Source organism: Bubalus bubalis, chromosome 5, assembly GCF_019923935.1.
Source record: "Bubalus bubalis isolate 160015118507 breed Murrah chromosome 5, NDDB_SH_1, whole genome shotgun sequence".
Lineage (NCBI taxonomy): Eukaryota > Metazoa > Chordata > Mammalia > Artiodactyla > Bovidae > Bubalus > Bubalus bubalis.
Window position 1 is genome coordinate 41,755,179 of NC_059161.1, and position 23,725 is coordinate 41,778,903.

Genomic DNA, 23,725 nt, shown 5'->3' on the forward strand with positions numbered 1-23,725 from the left:
AGTGAAGAAGAACTAAAGAGCCTCTTGAAGAAAGTGCCTTTAATTTTTGCCAGTTTGATTACTGCATGTCTCAGTGTGTTCCTCCTTGGGTCTCTCCTGGTTGGAACTCTCTGTGCTTCCTGAACTTGGTTGACTATTTACTTTCCCATGTTAGGGATGTTTTCAGCTAATTATCTCCTCAAATATTTTGTCAGGTCCTTTATCTCTCTCTTCTCCTTCTGGGACCCCTATAATGTAAATGGTTGTGTGTATAATGTTGTCCCAGGGGTCTCTTAGGCTCTCTTCATTTCTTTTCATTCTTTTTTCTATATTCCATTCTATGGCAATGATTTCCACCATTCTGTCCTCCAGGTCATTTATCTGTTCTTCTGTCTCAGTTATTCTGCTATTGATTCCTTCTAGTGTATTCTTCATCTCTGTTTGTTTCTTCTTTAGTTTTTGTAGGTCTTTGGTAAACATTTATTTCATCCTCTCAATCTTTGCCTCCATTGTATTCCCGAGATCCTGGTTCATCTTCACTATCATTATTCTGAATTCTTTTCTGGAAGGTTGCCTATCTTCATTTCATTTAGTTGCTTTTCTGGGGTTTTATCTTGTCCCTTCATCTGGAACATACTTTCTGCTTTTAATTATGATTAACTTTCTGTACTATGGTTTTTGCTTTATCTGCTGTAAGACTTCTTGCTTCTTCTGTCTGCCCTCTGATGGATGAAGCTAACAGGCTTGTGTAAGCTTCTTGATGGGAGGGACTGGTGATGGCAAAAACTGGGTCTTGCTCTGATGGGCAGGGTCTTGCTCAGTAAACTTTTAGTTGCAATTATCTGCTGATAGGTGGGGCTTCACTCCCTCCCTGGTAGTTGTTTGGACTGAGGCAACCCAGCCATAAGGTTAATGGCAAACTCCAAGAGGGTTTATGCTAAAGGGGAACCTTCCAGTGCCACTGTCCCTGTAGTGAGCCCTTGTCAACCCACGCCTCCACAATGGGCCCTCCAACACTAGAAGGTAGTGAAATTCAACTTTCTGTTACAAAACAGTATGCTCCTAAATCCTGTAAAAATCATCCTCTTTCCTTAAGACCTAACTCAAATGTAACAATCTCTGTCATTTCCCCTGACCTTCCCTCAACCCTCCACAAAGTTTTATCATCTGTCCAATTCTCCACACACTCACCACCCAACTGATTTTCCTGATGGGCTATTAGCCATCCACATAAGAGCAAAAGCCATAGCTCAGACCTACATGGTACCTAGCTTAGCAAATGTGGCTAAATTGAATAAAGAATATACTACTTATGAAATCCACAGAATTAATCTTCCTGGAGAAAATATTTAAATAACACATGACCTTTGACTTATTAGAGGATTACATTTTAAACGTCCTCTTTGGCAGCTAAAATCAAAACAGCAACAATCAAATACTTAAACAAAATGGGAAAATTGGGATACAGAAGTTACATAGTGATTGATATTACACTAAGGCACTGGCTGTCAAAGGAGGGCAGTCTGGAAATTATTGACGATATTTCACAGTGACTGCAGAACCAGGAATGTTAAACATCCTGAATTAGGGAGAGAGTCCTATACACTGAACATCTACCCCACATCCTGTTAATTTTCTAATCAAACTTTCTACACCTCCATATAGGTGAAGCTATCTGAGCTGGAATCTAATTCTGCTTTATATACAAACAAGAATTTAAGCAACACATTGGATTTTCTCAGAATAAAACTACCATGTAAAATGAGAAAAGACTGTACTTTATTTTTGGAATTTCATGAAGAATTGTTTAATATTTGGTAAAATCAGATCCCTAACAGCAACATACCCATCTGTTCTTACGGCTCCAGGAATTGAGCACAGAATACATACATGACTGTGTATTATATCTATACAATATCTATAATTAAAAAGATGCTTACTCCTTGGAAGGAAAATTATGACCAACCTAGACAGCATATTCAAAAGCAGAGACATTACTTTGTCAACAAAGGTCCATCTAGTCAAGGCTATGGTTTTTCCAGTGGTCATGTATGGATTTGAGAGTTGGACTATAAAGAAAGCTGAGAGCCAAAGAATTGATGTTTTTGAACTGTGGTGTTGGAGAAGACTCTTGAGAGCCCCTTGGACTCCAAGGAGATCCACATAGTCCATCCTAAAGGAGATTAGTCCTGGGTGTTCTTTGGAAGGACTAATGCTGAAGCTGAAACTCCAATACTTTGGCCACCTGATGCAAAGTGCTGACTCATTTGAAAGGACCCTGATGCTGGGAAAGATTGAGGGCAGGAGGAGAAGGGGACGGCAGAGGATGAGATGGTTGGATGGCATCAGCGACTCACTGAACATGAATTTGGGTAAACTTCAGGAGTTGGTGATGGACAGGGAGGCCTGGCATGCTGCGGTTCATGGGGTCACAAAGAGTTGGATACGACTGAGCAACTGAACTGAACTGAATACCATATACAACTGTGTATTGCCCATTTCTAAACAATGGGCACCAGTTCCTCCCTGACCTCCACCCCAAACCTCCATTTCAAACAACCCTCTCTGCCCCACCACTTAGGACAATATCCAGTGCAAACTGGATATTTTTACTTTTATTAATAGCATATAATTTTGAGTGTAGAAAACATTCTATATCTCTTGATACATAATCTGTTTTGCAAAGTAATTGGTATATAATAAGTGTTCAATAGAAACCATTTTACTGAAGCTCAACTTTTACTTCCTATTTCAGGCAACTAGCATGAACCTTCTGCAGAACAGTGAACAATACACAAGAGACTTCAAAAGTATACAAGTCCCAAATGAGAAAAAGACTCCCAGATCATCAGCTAGTTCACAATTAAAATATAATCGCATTAGTTTTCAACTGGTTCCACCTAACATTTTCAGTCATGTTTTCTTAATGAGGATATAGTAAGAGTCCACAAAAATTATATACATATGTCACCAATTTTACTTTAAACCAGTAAGGAATATAGGGGGCAATTTATGTCAAACAGATACTAGTTAATATTTTCATAACAATGGAAAACATAGTGATAGCAAATATACAAGTATTTAAATAGGTTCTGAAGCAAGCCATCAGAACCGACAGCAAAAACAGTTCTTCAAAGCACATTTGTCTTCTTAGGTACTATTAATACATATTCACCTCTAGTAACTCCCACCAACGGTACCTAATTATGGCTTTATGATCAAAATGACTAGTGAAGAAAGCTGAATATCAGATATGAGCTGCTGTACCTAAAATTACAGGACATGTCAGGACTTTCCATATTAAAAACAATTAACTTGAATTAGCAGACATAAACTACTATATGGGCTTCCCAGATGGAGGCTGACATAAAGAATCCACCTGCCAATGCAGGAGATGCAAGAGATGCAGGTTCAATCCCTGGGTCAGGAAGATTCCCTGAAGTAGGAAGTGGCAACACAGTCCGGTATTCTTGCCTGGAAAATATGACAGAGGAGCCTGGCAGGCTACAGTCCATGGGACCACAAAGAGTTGGACATGACTGAGTGACTGAGCACAGACACATACCCAAACTACCATATACATAACATAGATAAACAACAAGGTCCTGCTGTATAGCACAGGGAACTATATTCAATATCATGTTATAAACCCTCAAGGAAAAGAGTATGCAAAAGAATATATATATATATACACACACACATATATAGCATTCACTTTGCTGTACACCAGAAACTAACAACATTGTAAATCAACTACAATTTTAAAAAAATTAACTTGAGCCTATGTAAAGTTATATTTCCACCTTTAACTATTTGAAGGTTAAATTAAACTGAAAGTAATTGTTAATAAGTTGATTTCTATCCTGAGGTAGCACAAAACATTTATCACCTATAAGCATCAGTTTTAATTTCTCAAACAATAAAAATAAGGTATGGCAGTAAAATATTTTAGTGATTATAACTCAGCATCATATCTCCATGAGAACTAATGATTATAATTCATGACATGAATTCATTTATAATTAAGTAAATGGAAAAAGAGAAAATAAAGAACCAGAAAATTTCAGGTCAAGAGCTTATGTTTCTTTGTAGATATGGGTGCAGGAAAAACGTGGCTAGAATAAACTAAAGAAAAGGGATGATTCTAGAATGAAGCAACACAATTCAATAGTTAACTACAATGACAGATACAACTATCTGCTTCCCTTGTGAGGAAATGCCTCTGAAGAGACAAACTCAAGCAAGAGTGAAATTCACACACTGGAGAAGCTATCTTGGGGAACAGGATCTTGGCCAGATCCTATGTGGCCAAGCAGTGAGCAAGCAAATGACAGTTCCTCAGGCATGTTCAGGGCAGCAACAGATAGGGGAGCACAAAGGAAATAGCACTTGGGCTATGTGCCAGTTGTTTTCACATACCCTAATTCAAAGGGGAACATGGTACTTTGTAGCCAAAAGCATTCACAAATTTTTTTTTTCCACAAGACCAAATATATGATGTTCAAATACACAGCCTCAAAAAATCTCATGTAGTAACAATTAGCCCCTGCAACTGTAGTTTGAGAAATTATATAAAGGACACCAGGAAGTTTCGTTTGTCTTTTCTCATACTGCAATTGCTCTATAAATGAAAGACAAAATAAAAAATTACATTTTTCAAAAGATAGAGGTTACTCCTTGCTTAATAAAACAAGCCACAGTTGCCAATACGTACTGATTTACAAGAGAGCTGATTCTTTTTTCCTTTCTGGCAGAAAAAATTGCCTAGATTATGACATCTCTAACTCAATTACGCATGTCTACAAAGATGCCATTAAAGAGGTGGATTTGAGCATTTCAAATAGATCTGGCAAGAAGTTACTTCTTGCTCAAAATTTTCCACTCATTCAGGCAATGTGCAGACTACAGTGTCAAGGTTGAAAACAGGAAAAATCACTTGGCTTGGCACCAAGTACTTCAGTGTGTTTTGGTTTCTAACCCTTGGCCTGGGCAAGCCAGAGAGATGGATGCCTGGCATGCCAAGAGCTGAGGACAGGACACCACTCTACACTCTCACCATGGAGGGTGGGTCCCAGGGAGTGAACCAAAGAATTCTAAAACTCATTAGCTCTAAAAGTTTCTGTGTCTTAGGAAGCAACATTTATTCAACCAAGAAGCACTTTTTAAAAAAATTTTAATTGGATGATAATTGCTTTATAATGTTGTATTGGTTTCTGACATACAATGACATGAATCAGCCAAAAATATACATATGTCCCCTCCTTCTTGAACCACCTGCCCACTGCTCCATGCCATCCTACCCTTCTAGGTTGTTATAGAGAACCGGGTTAAGCTCCCTATGTTATAAAGCGACTTCCCATTAGCTATCTATTTTATACATGATAATGTACATGTTTCAATGCTACTCTCCCAATTCATCCCAGCCTCTCCTTCCCCCGCTGCGTCCACAAGTCTGTTTTCTGTGTCTCTATTCCTGAGCTGCAAATCGGTTCATCAGTACCATCGATTTCATATATATACAAATATCGTATAAGAAGCACTTTTTAAAGAAATGCTTCACCACCAACATTCTTAACAGTACGGGGGATGATACTGGGTGGAAAAACACAAACATCAGTCATGCCTGAAGAGTAATTCATGAGTTAGAGCCAATATGAAGAAGTTTGGGGAATAATTAACCAATTTATTTTATTAACTTCTTACAACTTACATATACATATGAGTGACATATGATAAAAAATATCTTTCTAAAGTCTGAGAGCTGTTCCAATAAGTATAAAACACAGGAAAGTGTGTGTTTAAATAACAATTTTTTTTTTCTTAGCTGTTTGTAAAATAATGGTGCATCTTAAAATTGTGGCATCTTTGACAGCATATAGGAACTATATAAATGTGCCATATATGATCAAAGGTAATCACTGAAGTAAGAACCCAAAAATGCCAAACACTGGGATGATAAGAATTCTTTGACACTTAAGCATGTAAATTTGGGGCCTGTTAATAATTTCCAAAGTGGGACTTCCCTGGTGGCACAGTGGATAAGAATCCACCTGGCCAGACATGGGTTCCATCCCTGGTCCAGGAAGATTCCACATGCTTTGGGGCAAATAAGCCAGTGTGCCACAAGCACTGAACCCATCCTACAGGGCCTGAGAGCCACAACTACTGAAGCTCACTCACCTAGAGCCTGAGTTCCACAACCAGAGAAGCCACCACAGTGGGAAGCCCGTGCACTACAATAAAGAGCAGCCCCCACTCACTGCAACTAGAGAAAGCTCTCTCAAAGCAACAAAGACCCAGTGCAGCCAAAAATAATCAATAATGTGTAAAACAGACAGTGTTTTAGTGGGAAGCTGCTCTATGACACAGTCTGGCACTCTGTGACAACCTAGAGGGGTGGGATGGGAGTGGGGAGGGAGGTTCAAGAAGGAGGGGATATATATATATATATATATATAAAATTATGGCTGATTTGCATTGTTTTATTGCAGAAATCAACACATTATAAACCAATTATCCTCCAATTAAAAAAGAAAAAATAATTTCCAAAGTGAATTATACATATGAAGCATACATTATGCCACGAAGAAGTCAGTTTTAAATAAAAGCAAATTCAAAGAAAATGCACAAAAAATACAATATGAAAAGTATATGAAAAATATGTTAGGTACATCTAACCTTAGTTTAGGATTAACATGAAAATGAGGCCATGGCCCAGTATCTCCCCACAGCACAATACTTCAGTATCTATTAGCAGAAGAATCCTGGCCTGGATGAGTCATGGATACAACCGAGTAAAGCCTAAAACAGATTTGACCTCTATAATTCAAATATTGGAGGCTCGAAATGTGAGTTTTTTTAGGGGAACTCCATGGCAGTCCAGTGATTAGGACTGCGCACCTCCACTGCAGGGGGCAGGAGTTCAAACTCTGGCCAAGGAATTGAGATCCCACATGCCATGGAGGCCAGGCAAAAATAAAAAATGAAATATAAATGATTTCAAAAAATAAAATACAGGTTTTTTAATGAAATGAAGTAATCATAGTGGGGATAGGAAGACGGGGATTCTTCAGTTACTTAACCAGTAACCATTTCCACAACAGACTAGTCAGTTATTTCAAATTTGAAAAGCCATCATCTCTCATGTGAATACAAGATTGGTTCAGATCCATTCTAAGCCTGATCTTCAGCTCACTTGTTCTTTTGGGAGGCCTTTCCTGAAAGTATGACTCCTTTCCATGTCCAAATTATTTCAGGCTCTTCTCCACATGCTATGTAGAGTTCCTGCTGACTTCAAAGCCTGCACTCCATGTGTGGTTACACACGTGGTGGAAAACTTTTTAAATGTTTGGCCTTTGTTGAAACTTACACTCACCTAAGCTTTTAAGAGGAGAGTGAAAAGGTTGGCTTAAAGCTCAACATTCAGAAAACTAAGATCATGGCATCTGGTCCCATCAATTCATGGGAAATAGATGGGGAAACAGTGGAAACAGTGTCAGACTTTGTTTTTTTGGGCTCCAAAATCACTGCAGATGGTGATTGCAGCCATGAAATTAAAAGACGCTTACTCCTTGGAAGGAAAATTATGACCAACCTAGATAGCATATTAAAAAGCAGAGACATTACTTTGTCAACAAAGGTCCGTCTAGTCAAGGCTATGGTTTTTCCTGTGGTCATGTAAGGATGTGAGAGTTGGACTGTGAAGAAAGCTGAGTGCCAAAGAATTGATGCTTTTGAACTGTGGTGTTGGAGAAGACTCTTGAGAGTCCCTTGGACTGCAAGGAGATTCAACCAGTCCATTCTAAAGGAGATTAGTCCTGGGTGTTCTTTGGAAGGACTGATGCTGAAGCTGAAACTCCAATACTTTGGCCACCTCATGCGAAGAGTTGACTCATTGGAAAAGACTGATGCTGGGGGGATTGGGGGCAGGAGGAGAAGGGGATGACAGAGGATGAGATGGATGGATGGCATCACCGACTCAATGGACATGAGTTTGAGTGAACTCCAGGAGTTGGTGATGGACGGGGGGCCTGGCGTGCTGCAATTCATGGGGTCACAAAGAGTCAGACACGACTGAGTGACTGGACTGAAGTGAACTGAAGCTTTTAAGATAAGACCTAAAAACAAGTTTTCAAACAGGACCCTAAGAATATCCTCTGTGGGTACTTTGACAGACAATGATACCTACTTTTCAGGACCTATGCATCATCTTAGCTAATTGGCCATGTATGCAACCCTGCAAAAAGTTATTGAACACCTACCATATGAAAGTTATAGCACGTCATGCATAGGGAGCTAAGGATGCAGGTAATGTGATGCACAGAAGCTTATAACATAATGAAGCATATAAAACAATAATATTTAGAATATCCATAAGATAAGGCCTATATAACATTTATAAGTGAGAGATACAGAGTACAAGTTAGTGTTACCAGTGCAAAGTGGGGTGAGGAGCAGGCAACAGAGGTGGGGAAGTGAGAGGCACAAACTACTGGGTATAAGATAGGGATAGTTGGTATAAGATAGGTAGACTCAAGGATATATCGTACAACACAGAGAATATTGCCAATATTTTGTAGTAACTGTAAATGGAAAGTAACCCTTGAAGCTGTATAAAAAGCTTGAAAAATAAAAAAGAGAGGACTTTTAAAAACATGAAAGAAAGTAAATTTAAGCTAGGAAATTAGAAAGGCTTCACAGAGGAAACAACATGTAAACTTCAACTTACTGATGCCTCTGAAAACAGTTGTGACGTCTTCAAGGGAAAGAGCAATCATTCTTATCTCTGAATCCACAATAGCTACCACAAACCATTGTTTATGACAAAGACTCAGGAAAATTTTCATGAGTTGAATTAAAATGGGAGGGACAGGAAGAGCAAAAGGATTCTAGATGGAGGAAACAGTATGGGTAATGATGCAAGGGAATGAAACATGTAAAAGGAACATTCCAGAGAGTGGTACCTACAGTGTGTGAGTGAGAGGAATGGAAGACTCTGCTGGAAAGTAGTTGATGGCCAGATCATCAAAGCTTTAAATGTCATGCCAAGGAGTTAGGATATTATTATGTTGGGACAAGGAGCTAATGATGATGAGAGTTGTGCTTTAAGAGAAGCCTGGCAAGAGTATTTAAGACAATTTAGACAGGGGTTGACATTGGAAGAACTGAGGCTATTAAACAAGCTATTGTAATGGAGCAGGCAAGAGGAAAATAAGTTCAGAACTGAACCACAAAAGTGGAAAAACACCAAGAGAATGCAAAGGCACCACTGAAATAGAAGCCTCACATTTAGCTGGTGTGAGGAGTGGCAAGTTGAAGAAAATATGGAAGTTTTAAGGTTTGTTGATTAAGAGAACAGAAAGGCACTAACACACATAGGAAATGAGCCATCTGGGGAAGATGATGAATCTCTTACTGAAAGTATGAGCATTTAAGTGGAAATTTCAGCACACATCTGCAATATGGAAATGAGATCCAGGCTCAAGATTCCAAAGTCACCTGCCAAGCTGAACTCCGATAATGGATGAGATCACAGAGAAAGGAAGCTACTACTGGTTGCTATAAAATATGAGAAACTACTCTTGACTTAGCTAGAAAGTAAAGTGTATGGATATGAATGTTTCTTCCTCCTTTCTGATAATAAAACTAAATGATCATACTTTGCTTTTGCACTCATCTCCTCCTGTAAGAGTACCAAAATTGCAACTAGCTGTTGAACAATCATTGACAGGAGGACATTGGAATGCACCCAAAAAAGACACCCCATGTCCAAAGAGAAAGATGGTAGGAGGAGCAAGTTCACGACAAAATCAAACCCAATACCCACTGGTTGGGTGACCAACAACCTGGAGAACAATACCACCAAAGAAGTTTTCCCACTGTTGTGAAGGTTCTGAACCCCATGACAGGCTTCCCAGCCTGGGGATCTGACAAAGGGACTGACAAAGGGCAATCCCCAGGGAATCTGACCTTGAAGCCCAGCAAGATTTGATTATAAGACTTCCATAGGACTGGGGGAAACAAAGAGACTCTAGTTTTAGAGGGCGCAAACAAAATCTTATGCACACCAAGACCCAGAGCAAAGGAGCAGTGACCCCACAGGAGACTGAACCAAAACTACCTGCTAGTGTTGGAGTGCCTCCTGTGGAGGCATGGGTCAGGAAGAGCTGACCACAGGGACAGGGGCACTGGCAGCAGCAGGACAGAAAGGTCCCCCTTGGCATAAACCCTCTTGGAGTTCACCATTAACCCTATAAAAGAACCCATAGAACTAGACCCAGTTTTTCCCATCACCAGTCCCTCCCATCAAGAAGCTTACACAAGCCTCTTAGCCTCATCATCAGAGCGAAGACAGAAGAAGCAAAGTCTCACAGTGGCTAAAATAAAAACCATATTACAGAAAGTTAATCATGATGAAAAAGGAGAAAGTTATGTCCCAGATGAAAGGACAAGATAAAACCCCAGAAAAACAACGAAATGAAATGATTATAGGCAACCTTCCAGAAAAAGAATTCAGAGTAATGACAGTGAAGATGATCCGGGATTTCAGGGAAAACAATGGAGTCAAAGATTGAGAAGATGCAAGAAATATTTACCAAAGACCTACAAGAACTGAAGAAGAAACAAACAGAGATGAAGAATACACTAGAAGGAATCAACAGCAGAATAACTGAGACAGAAGAACAGATAAATGACCTGGAGGACAGAATGGTGGAAATCATTGCCACAGAACAGAATATAAAAAAAGAATGAAACGAAATGAAGAGAGCCTAAGAGACCTCTGGGACAGAATGAAATGCACCAACATTCACATTATAGGGGTCCCAGAAGGAGAAGAGAGAAAGGACCTGAGAAAGTATTTGAAGAGACATTAGCTGAAAACTTCCCTAACATGGGAAAGGAAATAGTCAACCAAGTCCAGAAAGCACAGACAGTCTCAACCAGGATAGACCCAAGGAGGAACACACCGAGACACACAGTAATCAAACCGGCAAAAATTAAAGACAGATAAAATATTAAAAGCAACAAGGGAAAAATGACAAATAACATACAAGGGAACTCCCATCAGACTATCAGCTGATTTCTCAACAGAAACTTACAAGCCAGAAGGGAATGGCATGATATATTTAAAGTGATGAAAGGGAAGAACCTACAACCAAGGATACTCTACCCAGCAAGACTCTCCTTCAGATTTGATGGGGAAATCAAGAGCTTTCCAGACAAGCAAAAGTTAAGAGAATTCAGCACCACCAAAGTAGCTTTACAACAAATGTTAAAGGAACTTCTCTAGGCAGGAAACACAAAAGAAGGGAAAGACCTACAGAAAATTAAACCCCAAACAATTAAGCAAACGGTAATAGGATCATACATATTGATAACTACCTTAAATGTAAATGGATTAAATGCACCAACCAAAGGACATAGACTGGCTGGGTGGGTGAAAACATGTACATGTATGCACTTCCACTTACTTCCCTCACTCCACTTAAACAGCCCCCCTCAACTGTATATAATTATTTTATATTGTTAAGTTAATCATGTTTCCATTATTGCATGCAATTGTAATTATCTTTTATATTTTGTCTGGCTACTAACTTTAAAAACCGATAAACATCTTTTACAGTTGTGATTATGTAACTATTACTTACTTAATACCTTTGTATCAAGATTGGTCAACAGAAAAATAATAGAACTCTGTAGCACCAAAACTACAATTTAATAGAAAAACCTGTAATCACATTTTAAAATCCAGATGCATATCAGAATTACCTTGAAATTTTTTGAGAAATACAAATGCCCAGGTATTGTTTTTTTCTCCAGAGTTCCAGATATGCTTCTAATGAACAGTCATGTTTAAAAACAACTGAAAAAAATAAAAAATAAAAACAACTGGACTATATGATGATCTTTTACTTTTATCTAGTTTGTTTCACTTTTTATATTTTATATTCAATGATCCCATTTAATTTAGTTTATGTTTTCCAATTTATCCATCTCTTTTGTTATTTTTTGTTCTTTTTCAAGCCTTTATCAAATCTAGTAGAATAGCTTTTGCATATATATGTATACATAAATAATGTGCATAATATATTTTAGTAAACATGAATTTTTTCCTAACTAAAAAATTTATGACATTTTGATTTCACTTGTTTGACTTATTATGAATAGAATGCTAGATTTCTAAATAAAAAATAGATATGCAACAAGCAACAAAGGTTTACTGAGTCGCACAGAGAACTATATATCAACATCTTGTAATAATCTATGATGGAAAATAATTTCAAAAATAATACATTATATATGTATAACTGAATCACCTTGCTGTGCACCTGAAACACTGTAAGTTAACTAAGCTTCAATAAAATATATATATTAAGGAAAAAAAGCTTAATGATGGGACTTAATTGACAGGCAATAATTACATAGACAAGTAAAGTTCTACATGAGTGCATCTTAATGGTGCTGCTTCCTTGAACAATTAATGTTAAGCTTGATGGCATAAAATAGGTATGTTTTTCCTCTGAAGTGAGTTTGCTTGGGGGATGCTAACTTTTCTCTGATGATGCTCTAAAAGATCTGATACACTGTAAGAGGAAAACAAGTAAATTATATCATATTATGATGTGGTATAAAATGGTATAACCAGACAGCATATTAAAAAGCAGAGACAATACTTTGTCAACAAAGGTCCATCTAGTCAAAGCTATGGCTTTTCCAGTGGTTATGTATGGATGTGAGAGTTGGACTATCAAGAAAGCTGAGCGCCAAAGAACTGATACTTTTGAAATGTGGTGTTGGAAAAGACTCTTGAGAGTCCCTTGGACTACAAGATCCAACCAATCCATCCTAAAGGAAATCAGTCCTGAATATTCATTGGAAGGACTGATGCTGAAGCTGACACTCCAATACTTTGGCCACCTGATGAAAAGAACCGACTCATTTGAAAAGACCCTGATGCTGGGAAAGATTGAGGGCAGGAGGAGAAGGGGGCGAAAGAGGATGAGATGGTTGGTTGGCATCACTGACTCAATGGACATGAGTTTGAGTAAACTCAAGGAGTTGGTGATGGACAAGGAGGCCTGGTGTGCTGCAGTTCATGGGGTCGCAAAGAGTCAGACATGACTGAGCAACTGAACTGACTAACTGACAGAACAGTATAATTCTAAAATCTACTTTTATCCACTTGTGCTAGAGTAATTTTTTAAAACCTGGTATGAATATCAGACTGTTAAATTTCTCATGCTTAGATGAAATTCAGAAGATGGTGTTCTAATCTTAACTTATGCCCTGAACAAATATTGTTATATTGTATTTCGTACTGCAAAAATGAGTTGCTTCTTTTAGAAAAATCCAAAGTTTTTAAGTTCATATCTTAAAATGCTAATAAACAGTTATTTTATTTAAAAACAAGTATCTTCTCTGACGACATGGGACGTATACATCATGTATTCCTGCTATATTCTAAAGTACTGTGTCCCAAGGAAAATAACTTGTATGAGCTGATTTACCCTCTTTTAATGAACACAATTTTTACTTGAAAGAATAAATAACATTGGAAGATCTCTAAAACCTAGTGGACTTCCCTGGTAATCCAGTGGTAAAGAATCTGCCTGCCGGTGCAGGAAACGTGTTCAACCCCTGGTTAGGGAAGATTCCACATGATGCAGAGCAACTAAGCCCATGCGCCTAAACTACTGAAGCCCATGGTGCATAGAGCTTGCACTCCTGTTAAGGAAGTTAAAATTGAAGTCTTGTTCAGGCTACAGAAACCATAATAAGCAGAATAGGCCTCTGACTTGTCTCTGACCGGCCTGGACACTGCCCTGACTACCTGCCTGCTGTGAGCGCAAGCTGCGTGGCCATAGATAAGATAGGGGATGAATCTTGAGACTGTTGAATCCCTGGAGAGGGTCTGGCCAACCAATCCCCAGGCCTAACAACATTCTAAGTTTTACAAGACAAAACAAACTACATTAATGTGAAGCCAGAGCTGCAATTAGCTCAAACATCAGTGATGATATCAGTCTGTGGCCTGGGATTTTAAGGAGGAACCCCAAACTGCAAATTTTGAAGTCTCACCCTTGGAATAGACCTACTACCTAGGACCCTTTCCCAATTGGGACGTCCCAGCACTGTTTAAATCTGGATGTCTGTCAAAATCCAATTTGGTGATGTATCCTCTGCTGTTTCTATTTCTCTTTTCTTTTCAGTTCAGTCACTCAGTCGGGTCCAACTCTTTGCAACCCCGTGGACTGCAGCACACCAGGCTTCCCTGTCCATCACCAACTCCCAGAGCTTGCCCAAACTCATACCCATCAAGTTGGTGATGCCATCCAACCATCTAATCCTCTGTTGTCCCCTTCTCCTGCCTTAAATCTTTCCCAGCATCAGGGTCTTTTCCAAGGAGTCAGTTCTTCACATCAGGTGGCCAAAGAATTGGAGTTTCAGCTTCAGCATCAGTCCTTCTTTTAGTGATAGTATATTGAAAAATATATTGAAAAAGTATAATGATAGTCTTTTCTTTTAATGACAGTATACTGAAAGTAAGCTAAATAATTCTCCAATAAATACTGGCATTGCTTATTTGTTAAAAAAAAAAAAAGAATGAATATAGGAAGCTATTAATGCCTCAAATCCTCTGTGGGAAAACAGGATATAAATAAATCTAAATTTTAAATGGTTTTATTTGCAGTGATGATAGCTAAGTTCTTATAAGGAATGTTTCTCACCAATTAAGAAAACCTGCTAGATTTTAAGCATCTGCTATAAAAGAGAAATTAAGGAATGATCAATTATAAAACAATTTAGCCTCACAAAGATTCTCACTCTAAAACTCCAAACTACATGCTAAGAAAAACTTTTCAAGCAAAAATTAGAAACCTTTGCAGAGAAAAATCTGAAAATTAAAGCATCTCTAATATGATAATACAAAGTGTTAAGAAAACAATTTATAAATATTCAATTTATATACCATTTTTAAAGGGAAAAGATGCTGAATAAACAGGGCACACAATGACTCTTCAATAATAAATGTTGCACCCCCATTCCAAATAAGAGTTTCTGTGCATGTATCTTATATAGATAAACTATGACCTCTTTGTGCTTTTCTTGGTTCTAGCCTAATAGAAAAGTCTCTTTTCCCAGGGGGCCTCCACTTAACACTATTTTCCACAAGTCCTTTCTGTTCTATAGACAACTGAGAGTTTGTCCTCCTCCCAGTAAGCCTCAGCATAAGTTCCGTTAGCTTCTTTTAACCAGTTACCAGGTCCTGTCCTCCTCACTAGCACAACTTGTTAATCCTCTAGCAGCTGGAAACCTTAATGGAAAATCTGCAGGGTAGGTCCAAATATACATATTTTTCTTCTGTACCAAATGTTTTCCTCCATTCACCCATCCACAGGTCCAAACCAGGAAATCTACAAGTCATTCTGAAGGAATATTACCTTTTGGAAAAACAGCTTTCAGTTACAGGTCTTTCAAAATCTGTCTTAAAATGTCATGCCAAGAAAATGTAGGATTTTAACTAAATCAAGTATCCTGTGATCATTACATGGCGACACTCTCTTGGGCTACATGTAATGCTTTACCTAAGCACTATTTTTAACTCTCATTTATTGAGGAGTCTATGTCCAACATATTTAGAACCCACTTCATAGATTTTGCAAATGAAGAAACAAACTTAGAAAGCCACAAAACCTCAAGAGCCCTTGGCTTTTGGTGCACATAACACTGCCTTTCTGGATAATTCTTCTGTGTTCAAAGAGCTCATGATCAGTTCAACAGAGCTCTAAGAATCTCCAGTCTTTCAACATACATTTAGTGAATATCTTCTAGCTGTGAGCTTAGTAAAGGCTTCCTAGAAGAGATGAAAGCTCTCTCTTGAAAAGTAAGCAGACAAAAGAGAACCCAAAGAGCTTTCCAGGTAGATAGAAACATGTGTTAAGCCATGGAGACATGAAAGGGCTTGATGCATTCTAGGAACTCCAAGTAGTGCAGTAGGACTAAACACCATAGTGAATGAGAGGAGGAGCAAGAAAGGAGAAGAGACAGCGGCAGAGGGCCAATCATGAGGGGAACAGTGTATCATGCTAAAAAGCTGAGTAACAGATTTTAACAGTAGAGTAACTTGATAAAACTTGCATTTTAGAGAATCCACTTAACTGTTTTCAACTTATGAAAAGGCCAATTTCACATACATTTTGAATATATTTCTCTACTGAATTTACATTCCCATTCCCTCAGATATTCTTTGCCTACATTTTCTTCTTTCTATTCCTCCCTCTCCTCCTCACTCTATTATGAGCTAATGCTGTTATCTTAACAAATTGGAACTTCCCTATCCTCCCCCTCTCAACTCTATGGACCTCTAATGCCTACACCAGCTTCTTTATGCTTTAGTTCCAATGGATGAGGCGCCCCTCCTCCTCTTTAAGAGCCTTTCCACAACAGAACCTCTGGACTCCATCCCACTGCATTTTCTCAAGACTTTCCTGACCACCTCTCCTGCCTTTCTTCCCTGTATCATCTATGTCTTTTCCTGGATCATTCCCACTAGCAAACAAAAATGCTCTTTGTTGTTGTTGTTTAGTCTCTAAGTTGTATCTGATTCTTTGTGACCCAATGGACTGCAGCACGCCAGGCTCCTCTGTCCTCCACTATCTCCCAGAGTTTGCTCAAGTTCATGCCCATTGAGTTAGTGATGCTATCTAACCATCTCATTTTCTGCCTCCCCCTTCTTCTTTTGCCTTCAATCTTTCCCAACATCAGGATCTTTCTCAATGAATTGGCTCTTCTCATCAGGTGCCTAAGTACTGGAGTTTCAGCTTCACAATCAGTCCTTCCAATGACTACTCAAGGTTGATTTCCTTTAGGATTGACTGGTTTGATCTCCTTGCAGTCCAAGGGACTCTCAAGAGTCTTTTCCGGCACCACAATTTGAAAGCATCAATTCTTCAGCACTCAGCTTTCTTTACAGTCCTTCTCAGACCCTCTTGAAGCTTCTTCTCAGAAGAGCTATCTACACATATTATCTCCATTTAGTTCCCATTCCCTTCTCAACTCACTCCAAGTAGGCTCCAAGTTGAGATTCCTACCACTCCAATATAACTGCTCTCTACTCTCAGTTCTAAACAGCCTCTTGATTTACCTCCTACCTCTTTGGTGTCTCCTTCTTGGCTCCCTTTGCAGAGTGTCTTTCTTCTGCTTTTCTTCTTTTCCCTTTCTTTCCCATAGTCTCTCCTTGAAGTGATTTAATCTAGTCCCGAAGGTTTTCTTTTACTTGAGATACAATTTATATACCATAAAATTCACCCCTTGGGAGTATACAATTCAGTCACTTTTTAAAATGTGGATCTTTTTAAAATTTTTTTATTGAATTTGTTACAATATCTCTTCTGTTTTATGTTTTGGGGTATTGGTGGGGGGGGCAGGAATGTGAGGCATCTTTGCTCCCTTACCAGGGATTGAACCCACATCCCTTGCATTGAAAGGCAAAGTCTTAACCAATGGACTGCCAGGGAAGCCCCAGTCACTTTCAATATATTCACAATACTGTACCAACCACCACCACTATAATCCCAGAACATTTTCATCACCCCAAAAAGAAACCCATATCCATTGGCAGTCATTCTCCATTCCATACCCTGCCTTAGCTCCTGGCAACCACTAAACTGCTTTCTGTCCCTACGGATTTGCCTATTCCAGACATTTCACATAAAGGGAATATGCTATGTGGTCTTCTGTATTTGCCCTCTTTCACTTATCATAATGGTTTCAAAGTTCATCCACATTGTAGAATGTATGAGTACTCTATTCCTTTTTACGGCTGAATAAAGTTTCATTTATGAATATACTACATTTTGTTTATGGATATACCACATTTTGCTTATCTGTTCCTCAACTGATAGATATTGGGGGTATTTTCACCTTTTGGCTGTTACAAGTAATGCTACTATAAACATTCATGTACAGGTTATTGTGTATACTTAGGTTTTCATCTGTAAGTGACTGCATAAGAGTGGAATTGCTAGATATTATGATAACTATGTTCAATTTTAAGAATCTGTCAAACTGTTATCCAAAGTGTCTTCACAATTTTACACTCCCACCAACAATGTATGAGGATTCCAGTTTCTCCATATCCTCACTGAAACTTGTTATTGCTTATCTTTTTTTTTAAATAATACCCATTCTAGTATACATGAAGCGACCTCTCATCATGATTTTAATATGCATCTCCCTAATGTGATATTGCAGAGAAGGCAATGGCACCCCACTCCAGTACTCTTGCCTGGAAAATCCCATGGACGGAGGACCCTGTTAGGCTGCAGTCCATGGGGTCGCTAGGAGTCGGACTCGACTGAACAACTTCACTTTCACTTTTCACTTTCATGCATTGGAGAAGGAAATGGCAACCCACTCCAGTGTTCTTGCCTGGAGAATCCCAGGGACAGGGGAGCCTGGTGGGCTACTGTCTCTGGGGTCGCACAGAGTCGGACATGACTGAAGCAACTTAGCAGCAGCAATGTGATACTGAGCATCTTTTCAAGTGCTTATTGGTGATTTGTATATGTTAGAGAAATGTCTATTCAAATCCTTTGCCCATTTTTATTTTTTTTTTTTAAATTTTAATTGGAGGCTAATTACTTTACAATATTGTGGTGGTTTTGTCATACATTCACATGAATCAGCCATGGGTGTATATGTGTTCCCCATCCTGACCCTCCTTCCCACCTCCCTTCCCCATCCCATCCCTCAGGGTCATCCCAGTGCACCAGCCCTGAGCACCCTGCCTCACGCATCAAATCTGGACTGGCAGTCTATTTCACATATGATAATATACATGTTTCAGTGATTTTCTCTCAAATCATACCACCTTCACCTTCTCCCACAGAGTCCAACAGTCTGTTCTTTACATCTGTGTGTCTTTTGCTGTCTTGCATATAGGGTTATCATTACCATCTTTATAAATTCCATAAATACACATTAATATACTATATTGGTATTTTTCTTTCTGACTTACTTCACTCTGTATAATAAGCTTCAGTTTCATCCACCTCATTAGAACTGATTCAAATTCATTCTGTTTAATAGCTGAGTAATATTACATTGTGTATATGTACCACAGCTTTCTTATCCATTCATCTGCCTATGGATATCTAGATTGCTTCCATGTCCTGGCTATTGTAAACAGTCTTTGTCCATTTTTAAATTGGATTATTTGTCTTATTTTTAGGTTATTAGTCCTTAATTGGATATATACCTTGCAAAAACAAGTTTCCCATTCTCTGAGTTATCTTTTCATGATCTTAATAGTGTCCTTCAAAGCACAAAAGTTTTTAATTTTGACGAAGCACAAGTTATACTTTTTATATTTTTTGTTCACTTATATTTTAATTGTCATAGCTAAAAACCACTGCCAAATCTAAAATCATTAAGATTTACATTTGTGTTTTCCTCTAGGAGTCTTATAGTTTAAACTTTTACACTTAGATCTTCTATACATTTTTAGTTTTTGTATATGATTTGAGGTAGGGGTCCAAATTATTCTCAATTAAAAATAAATTTTAAAAAAAGAAAGGTTTTCACCCAGATAATGATACCATTTAATTTTAATTTTGTGCCAATCATATCATGGCTATGTGGAAGTTAGATTGAAGAGTTATGGATGGGGAAAGCATTAAGTAAATTCCTATAGTCCAGGAGATAAAAGATGCTAACTTGAACTCAGTCAATAATTGTAAGAATTAAGCATCACCAGTTGTAAGAATGAAGCACAGGTGATGAATTTTAGAGATACTTAAAAAGTAAAGCTGTTTGGAGATCAGGGACCTTGGCAAGGGCAGTTTCAGTGTACTGATGGGAAATGAAAATACATTTCATTCCTTATCCACAGCTGCAGAAATAATAGAAATTGCAGAAGTGATAAGCAGCCAGACTTTGGGACTACTAACAGGAGCACCAAAGGAGCTTTTGGAAAAACACAGATTACTCTGGTTTAACACCAGACCCAATGAGTCAGTCTCCGTGAGTGGAACCCAGGAAGCCACATTTTGACAAATTCCTCAAGTAAATCATACACATATATTTACACATGTACTTGCTTTTGGAATGCTGAGATGGACTAGCCTTTCAAATATAATCATCCCTTGTAATTCAAATATATTTGTTCCTGGGCTCAGCAAGAGTTCAGATAGCAAGGGCTGGAAAGATAGGGAACTTCCCGGGTGGTCCAGCAGTTAAGACTCCACACTTTTACTGCAAGGGGTGCTGGTTCAGTCCCTGGTCGCAGAACTAAGATCCCACATGCCAACAAGGCACTGCCAAAAAGTTTAAAAAAAGAAAAGATAGGGAAGGAAAGAGCTAAGCCAACATAGCTAAAGAGGGGAGATGACAAAATAGGAAAATCATAAGTAGATTTCTATCATTAAGAAAATGGAAGGGAATTATATCCAGTATCATATAATAACTTAGAATATAATCTGAAAAAAATCAATCTCTATACTGTACCTTGTAGCTCAGCTGGTAAAGAATCTGCCTGCAATGCAATAGACCTGGGTTCAATCCCTAGGTTGGGAAGATTCCCTGGAAAAGGGAACAGCTACCCACTCCAGTATTCTGGCCTGGAGAATTCCACGGACTCTATAGTCCATGGGGTCTCAAAGAGTCGGACATGACTGAGCAACTTTCACTTCACTTCACTATACTGTACACCTGAATCTAATGCAACACTGTAAATTAACTATACTTCAATTTTTCAAAAAAATTTTAAATAAGAAAAATGGTAAAGTTCGGGTGAGAGAAGGGACAGTTCAAAAACTAAGGCATAAGGGCTACCAACAGTTTTCCAGCTAAGAGCATTTGTTCATCAAACATAATGTTATTTCATAAGTGTCAAATAGAAATATCTTTCTAAAAGCCATGATCTTTATGTCCAGTACCAACCCATCTTAAGTTTGGCCAACAATTTAATTCATGAAAATTCAATAAAAATTAAGTGTATGAAACAGAATTGCATAAGTTACTATGCGGAATACCAATAGTTTTTGGTCCCTGCCTCAGGGACCAAAAACTACAACTCAGTCATAAACCTTGAGGTGCTAAGCAGCATGGAACAACTTAGAGAACCGTCCAGAGGTCAGAGAAGGCTGCAGTCTGTGACTTCTGGCCCCATCTCAACTTATCAAAGTCTTATTCTCTCATGTTCATTTCAAACCCTGCTCATTCACTCAGTTGTGTCCAGACTTTTTGTGACCCCATGGATGATAGCCTGCCAGCCTCCATTGCCCATGGAATTTTTCAGGCAAGCATACTGAAATGGGGTGCCATTTTCTTCTCCAGGGAATCTTCCTGACCCAGGGATTGAACCCATATCTCCTGTATTGGCAAGTGGACTCTTTACCACTGTGCCACCTAAGAAGCCCCTTTTCAAACCCTACATCTCTCAAGAAATCTTTCCTGGACTCTCCAAAGACATATGATATTTTCCTTTCCACTCTGCACCTCTAAAGGTGCCCAAATTCTGTCTAAACTTCCACCTCCAGTAATAATCATAAACAAATAACTATGTGATGGCAAGAACCTTTAACATCAAGAACCTTCAAAGGCGCTCAACCTGCTTCCCATTTACACCATGCCAAGAAGCCAGTCAGTCTTTACCCCCAGCCTCTATCCTTCTGGTGATGGAATACTTACTGCTCTCCAGGTGACTCATTCGATTTCTTAGCTGTTCTGCTGAGCAGTCTTCCTTACATTAAGTTTAAATCTGTCTGCCTATAACTTTGAACCATTTATTCAAATTCTGTCTTCTGGGGACACAGAGTCAATTTAATTCCTCTCCAACTAATGACTCCTCAAATATTTGAAGACATCATCCTGATCCAGCCAACAACTTTCTAATAAATGCCTTGCATAAAAATTGTTAGCCTCAGTTCAGTCACTCAGTCCTTTCCAACTGCTCCCAACCCCATGCACTGCAGCACGCCAGGCTTCCCTGTACATCAGCAACTCCCGGGGCTTGCTCAGACTCATGTCCATTGAGTCGGTGAGGCCATCCAACCATCTCATCCTCTGTCATCCCCTTCTCCTCCCACCTTCAATCTTTTCCAGCATCAAGGTCTTTTCCAACGAGTCAGTTCATCACATCAAGTAGCCAAAGTACTGGAGTTTCAGCTTCAGCATCAGTCTTTCCAATGAATATCCAGGACTGATTTCCTTTAGGATGGACTGCTTGGATTTCCTTGCAGTCCAATGGACTCTCAAGAGTCTTCTCCAACACCACAGTTCAAAAGCATCAATTCTTCGGCGCTCAGCTTTCTTCACAGTCCAATTCTCATATCCATACATGACTACTGGAAAAACCATGGCTTTGGCTAGATGGACCTTTATTGGTAAAGTAATGTCTCTGCTTTTTAATATGCTATCTAGGTTGGTCATAGTTTTTCTTCCAAGGAGCATCTTTTAATTTCATGGCTGCAGTCACAGTCTGCAGTGATTCTGGAGCCCAAAAAAATAAAGTCTGTCACTGTTTCCATTATTTCCCCATCTATTTGCCATGAAGTGATGGGACCAGATGCCATGATCTTTGTTTTTTGAATGTTAACTTTTAAGCCAACTTTTTCACTCTCCGCTTTCACTTTCATCAAGAGGCTCTTTAGTTCTTCTTCAGTTTCTGCCATAAGAGTGGTGTCATCTGCATATCTGAGGTTATTGATATTTCTCCCGGCAATCGTGATTCCAGCTTGTGTTTCCTCCAGCCCAGCATTTCATATGATGTACTCTGCATATAAGTTAAATAAGCAGGGTGACAATATACAGCCTTGACGTACTCCTTTCCCTATTTGGAACCAGTCTGTTGTTCCAAATGTCCGGTCCTAATTGTTGCTTCTTGACCTGCATACCGATTTCTCAGGAGGCAGGTAAGGTGGTCTGGCATTCCCGTCTCTTTAAGAATTTTCCACAGTTTGTTGTGATCTACACCATCAAAGGCTTTGGCATAATCACTAAAGCAGAAGTAGATGTTTTTCTGGAATTTTCTTGCTTGTTTTGATGATTCAACAGATGTTGGCAATTTGATCTCTGGTTCCTCTGCCTTTTCTAAAACCAGCTTGAACATGTGGAAGTTTACGGTTCACACACTGTTGAAGCCTGGCTTGGAGAATTTTGAGCATTATTTTGCTAGTGTGTGAGATAAGTGCAATTGTGAGGTAGTTTGAACATTCTTTGGCATTGCCCTTCTTTGGGATTGGAATGAAAACTGACTTTTTCCAGTCCTGTGGCCACTGCTGAGTTTTTCAAATTTGCTGGCATACTGAATGCAGCACTTTCACAGCATCATCTTTTAGCATTTGAAATAGCTCAACTGGAATTGCATCACCTCTTCTAGCTTTGTTCATAGTGATGCTTCTTAAAGCCACCTGACTTCACCTTCCATGATGTCTGGCTGTAGTAAGTGATCATACCATTGTGATTATCTGGGTCATGAAGATCTTTTTTTGTACAGTTCTTCTGTGTATTCTTACCACCTCTTCTTAATATCTTCTGCTTCCTTTAGGTCCATACCATTTCTCTCCTTTATTGTGTTCATCTTTGCATGAAATGTTCCCTTGGTATCTCTAATTTTCTTGAAGAGATCTCTAGTCTTTCCCATTCTATTGTTTTCCTCTATTTCTTTGCATTGATCACTGAGGAAGGCTTTCTTATCTCTCCTTGCTATTCTTTGGAACTCTGCATTCAAACGGGTATATCT

General features: G+C 38.8%; 1 protein-coding gene across 13 annotated transcripts in view; it reads right to left on the reverse strand.

The window, feature by feature from the left end:
* Positions 1-23,725, reverse strand: part of DNM3 (dynamin 3) — a 646,455-nt gene that overhangs the window by 608,777 nt on the left and 13,953 nt on the right. The window contains exon 1 of one of the 13 annotated variants that reach the window (XM_044943015.2): positions 8,708-10,046. The exons of the other annotated variants lie outside the window; for them this stretch is intronic. The gene's annotated coding sequence lies outside the window, so the exon portion shown is untranslated. Of the gene's footprint in view, positions 1-8,707; positions 10,047-23,725 lie in introns of those variants that run through there. 13 annotated transcript variants of the gene reach the window in all.